We start from the raw sequence: 6,000 nt of genomic DNA, 5'->3' as shown, positions 1-6,000 counted from the left end.
AGTAAAATAAGTCAGTCAGGAAAAGCTAAGGATCTTATGACTTCACTCATTTGTAGGATATAATACTGAAACTCATATACACAGGCAACAGTATGGTGGTTACCAGAGAGAAGGGGTAAGGGATGTTGAGGGGTTAAGGGGACCAAATATATGGTGACAAAAAATGGTGTGACTTTGGTGGGAACACAATGCAATAAACAGACCAAGTATCATAAAAACGTATATTGAAACATTAACCAATGTCACTCCAATAAATCTAATAAAAATCCTATATAATAAAAGCCTAATATGCAAATTGTCCCCTTGACCGGGAGTTCAACTGGGAGTTTGACCAGGGGGCAGGGCCAGCCAGTCAATTGCCCGTGGCTCCTCCCCTGGTTGGCCCCACCCCCGATCACCCCCGACCCCGATCAGGGTCGGGGACTGCCCGCCAACTGCCCACGGCCCCTCCCCCTGGCCGGCCTGGCCCTATCAGCCCTGATGTGGGAGGGGGGCTGGCCAGACCCCACCCATGCATGAATTCGTGCACCGGGCCTCTGGTATATAAAATAAATAAATGTCTATAAAGTACCTTTTAATGCTTTAACTTTGAAAAAAATAAACTAAACACAGTGTGTGTAAAATCCTTAGCATTAAACTTGGTATCCCAAATCAGTGAATGCTGCATTCTTTTCTTTCTCCCTCCTTCCTCCTCAATAGACTATGAAGTTTGATATCTTTTTGAGGCAGAGATAATGTTATGTGTTTAACAAACCATTTCACTTTCCTGATCACTGGGAAGACTATACTTGTCAGCCCCTTTCTTTGCGGCTAGGTGTGCCAAGCCAGTATGGCCAAGGGTGAACCTGAACTCAGGCCCCTGTTCCCCATACTCAGCCCCACGTTGGGTGCCATATGTGCCAAGCTGGCATGGCCTTGGGTGAACCTGAGGGAGGGTGGTGAAAGTTTTAGAAAAGACAGACAAGAGAAGAAAGCTGGGTCTAGGTGGGATGCTGCTTTCTTAATGGAGAGACAGCACCACAGGCTGCAAGCCGAGTCTTTATTTTATAGCCAGATTCCACAAGGCAAAGTAAGGGCATGGTCAAGATGTTTACAACGTTCTCGCGGGTTTCGAATCTACTCAATTACATGCACCCGATCAAGCTTTGTTTACTTGCTGAACCTCCCACGGTCCATATCACTCAGCCACGTGGGACCACAGATTTGAACCATAAGGTCAAGCTTACAACTATAGCCTTGGGCTATTATTGTGCTGGCACTTGCACATGGCTTTGCCACGAGAGGATCGTGCCCTCTCATTAGTCCTAGGCTTGAACCTGTCCAAACTCTGTAGCTGCTCTCTACAGCTAGGAAGGGTCATGTGACTAATTCTGGCCAATGGGATGTGAGCTTAATGGATGTGTGTCACTTCCAGGCTGAGAGGTTAACTTCCAGGCTGAGAGGTTAAGGATCTGACTTGACCTCCCTATGTGATACCAGGATGACACTGAAGCAAGAAGGTGGTAGCTATCTCATTCCCTGAGTCACCATTTGGAGAAGTTACCCCCATTATCTACATTAGATGGTGATTTAGAAGAGAACTCAACCTTTGTTGAGACTTTGGGGGATGGCTTACAGCACTTAGTGTTAATTACTCCAATTAATATACTGTTGGATGTTTAAAAACTTTAAATTATGCTCTGAAAATTATATTTGTTATAATATTCTAAATACTTTATTATTTATATGAACTACAGGAAATACATTGTAAAGCATGCAAGAAATTCACAAATGGTAAGATTTCATTCTTTTATATGGCAGAGTCCCTTGTGTGTATGTACCACTACTTTTTGCCCATTTGTCTATTGATGGATACTTGGGTTGCTTCCATATCTTGGCTATTGTAAATAATGCTGTAGTAAACATAGATATGCATATATTCAAGTTTTGGAGTTTCTTCAGAAGTGGAATCATGGGGTCATAAGGCAATTCTATTTTTATTTTTTGAGGACCCCCCATACTATTTTCCATAGTAGCTGCACCAATCTGCATTCCCACCAACAGTACAAGAGGGTTCCCTTCTTTCCACATCCTTGCCAACACTTGTTGTTTGTTGATTTAATGATAATAGCAATTCTGACAGCTTTGAGATATTTCATTGTGGTTTTAATTTGCATTTCTGTGATGATTAGTGACGTAGAGCATCTTTTCATATGTCTATAGACACTTCCTTGGAGAAGTGTCTACTCAGGTCCTCTGCCCACTTTTTAATTGGATTTTGTTGTTGTTGAGTTGTATGAGTTCTTTATAAATTTTCGGTTATTAACCCCTTATTGGATGTATCATTGGCAAATACCTTCTTCCATTCAGGATGTCCTTTTGTTTTGTTGATGGTTTCCTTTGTTGTGCAAAAACTTTTTAGTTTGATGTAGTCTCCTTTGTTCATATTTTTGTTGTTTTCCTTGACTGAGGAGATTTATCAGAAAAAACTATTGCTAAAAGCGATGCCATAGATTTTACCTTATATGTTTTCTTCTAGGAGTTTAATGGTTCTGTCATGTTTCAGTCTTTAATCCACTTTGAGTTTGTTCTTGTATGTGGTGCAAGAAGATGGTCTAGTTTTATTTTTTCCATGTATCTATCCAATTTTCCCAACATCATTTACTGAATGACTGTCTTTACCCCATGGTATGTTCTTGCCTCCTTTGTGAAATTTTAGTTGCCCATATAGGTGTGGGTGTATTTCTGGGCTCTCTATTGTGTTCCATTAATCTATATGTTTGTTTTTATTCCAGTACCATGCTGTTTTGATTACTATGGCCTTGTAGTATAGTTTGATAGCAGATAGTGTGATACCTCAACTTTGTTCTTCTTTCTCAAGATTGCTTGGCTATTCAGTCTTTTGTGGTTCTATATAAGTTTTCGAATTATTTGATCTACATGAAAAATGCCATTGATATTTTTAAAGAAATTGTGTTGAATCTATGGATTTCTTTATGTAGTATGGACATTTTAATGATGTTAATTTCTTCTTTTCTTGAGCATGGCATGTGCTTCCAATTATTTGTATCTTTTTCAATTTTTTCTTCAGTGTCTTATAGTTTTCTGAGTATAAATCTTTTACCTCCCTGGTTAAATTTATTTCTAGGTATTTTACCTTTCTTGGTGCAATTGTAAATGGGATTGTTTTCTTAGTTTCCCTTTCTGGTAGTTCATTATTGGTGTATAAAAAATGCAACTAATTTCTGAATATTTATTTTGCATCTTGCTAAATTACTGAATTCATTTATCAGTTCTAGTAGTGTTTTGGTGGAATCTTTAGGGTTTCTATATACAATATCATGCCATCTGCAAATAATGACAGTTTTACTTCTTCTTTCCAATGTAGATGCTTTTCATTTCTTCTTGTTTGGTTGCTATGACTAGGACTTCCAGGACTATGTTGAATAAGAGTGGTAAAACTGATATTCTTGCCTTGTTCCTGATCTTAAGGGAAACGTTTTTAGTTTACCCTGGTTGAGCATGATGTTAGCTGTGGGTTTGTCATATATAGCCTTTATTACATTGAGGTATGTTCTCTCTATTCCCACTTTGCTGAGAGTTTTTATCATAAACAACTGCTGGACTTTGTCTAATGCTTTTTATGCAACTATTGATATGATCATGTGATTTTTATCCTTCATTTTGTTTATGTCGTGTATCATGTTAATTAATTGGCAGATATTGAACCAATCTTGCATCAGAAAGCAAAAAGTTTTAAAAAGTTGGTAGATTTAAACTCAATTATACCAATTATATCATTAAGTACAAATAAATTAGACAGTTCAATTAAAAGTCAGAAATTTTTACAATGGATGAAGAAGCAAGACCTAAAAGTGTGTGTGTCATGCTAAATGAAAAAACAAAGCCAGGATGATCTGTCAAGAAACATTCTGTAGATCTACACCATATATCAATGATGACAAAACTGTGAGGAAGAGCAGGTAAGTGTGCTTTCAATGTTATTCAGAGGACCCTAATCCTTTTGACTCTGAAAATCGTTTTCACTTCAGAATTACCTACCTCCTACATTCTTAGAGACCAAGTCAACAAAAAATGAAGGCTGTACTAAGCATCCAGACTCCAGAGGAGCAGTGATTTTCTCAATCTTTCCTGTGAGTCTCTCTTGGATGCCTATGGATGTAGTCTATAGCTTCTAATTCATCAGCATGGATATTCTATGAAATATCTTTCCAAAGTATCTTATACGTCCTCAGTTACCTGGGTTTCTTCATTGTGTCTTTTTTCCACATTGTCATTTCACCCCCTTACACTTCCAACATACCAGAAGATGTTTACAGCGAGTGTTTAAAGTCATAATAGTAACCATGTGTTGATATTTATTGCATATGCAGAAGTGAAATGTGTAACAATCGAACAAGTACTGGGAATCAAGGTCATATTGTTTTAGTCTTTCACCATACATGAAGTGACATTATTTGAAGGTAGATTCATACTTCAAAATGTAAACCCTATGGTAATGATGGAAAAGGTTTTTTAAAGAAGTTTAATAAGCCCTGACCGGTTTGGCTCAGTGGATAGAGCGTCGGCCTGCAGATTGAAGGGTCCCAGGTTCGATTCCGGCCAACGGCATGTACCGTGGTTGCAGGCACATCCCCAATAGGGGCTGTGCAGGAGGCAGCTGATCGATGTTTCTCTCTCATAGATGTTTCTAACTCTCTATCCCTCTCCCTTCCTCTCTGTAAAAATCAATAAAATATATTTTTTTAAAAAGAAGTTTAATAAGTATATACAGGAGATAAAATGATTTTTCAAAAATGCTCAGCAAAATTAGAGAAGGCAAAAAAAAGGAAAAAGAAACATAGAAGAAATGAAACTAATAGAGAACAGCTAGCAAGATAGTATATATTTTTTAATAATAATAATAATTTATTAGGAGTGTCCAAGGGCAGCTCATAGAATCCTAGACTAGTTGTGCCATCAAGTGTAATGGTATACGATCAAGGATTCACTTGCCTTTGCTGGAAAGATATCTCATACTTTTTTTTTAATCCATACAATTTTTTATTTAAATTCTTTATTGTTTAAAATATTACATAAGTCTACTTTTTCCCCATTGACCACTCCCCGGCTGCCCCCACCCAAAGGTAGAACACTATACAAACAATACATTATACAAACAATAAATTTAAAGGTGAATGATTTAAAAATAATAGTTTTTGACAGACTGGATTTTTTTAAAAAGTAGGACCCAACTATATGAGATTGTATTGATCAGGGAAACAGAAGAAATAGGATGGATCACTGGCCATTGACTCACATGATCATGAAGACTACATTCCATAGTCCTCTGTCTGCAAGCTAGAGAACCAGTAAAGATGGTGGTATAATTCAGTTGGAGTCCAAAGTCCTGAGAACCATGGAGACTAATGGTGTAAGTTCCAGCTGGAGTCCAAAGGCCAAAAATTCAAGAGACCAATGGTATACATGTCAGTCCAAACCTGAAGGTTAAGAACCAGGAGCACCAATGTCCAATGGCGGAGAAGATGGATGTCCCAGCTGAAGCAGAGAACACATTTGTCCTCCCTCTCCCTTTTTGTTCTATTCAGGCTCTCAAATGATTAGATGATATTTATCCACATTGGTGAGAGCAATCTTCTTTAATTAGTCTATTGATTCACATGTTCATTTCTTCTGGAAACACCCTCACAGACACACCTAGAAATAATGTTTTACAGCTATCTGGATATCCATTAGCCCAGTCAAAATTAACCATTACAGAGGTCTACAAGAAACTTATTCTAATATTATGATAGTAGACTTCCAGTTTCAGATCCAACGTATAAAAAATTTGGAAGTTATAACTCATATCCTTAAAAAAAAAATGAGAAAGTTGAAAAGCAATGGCGTTTCTTGGACCCAGCAGAGAACTGAGGCTGCCTGGCAAATTGCCACCCCAAAATCTGGGTAGACAGATCCAGAGTTGAAGCTCAGATCCACTTACCTGAAGCAGAATCCACC

The sequence above is a fragment of the Myotis lucifugus genome, unplaced genomic scaffold (genome assembly GCF_000147115.1).
Source record: "Myotis lucifugus unplaced genomic scaffold, Myoluc2.0 scaffold_0, whole genome shotgun sequence".
Classification (NCBI taxonomy): Eukaryota; Metazoa; Chordata; class Mammalia; order Chiroptera; family Vespertilionidae; genus Myotis; species Myotis lucifugus.
Note: the sequence above shows the minus strand (reverse complement) of the source record.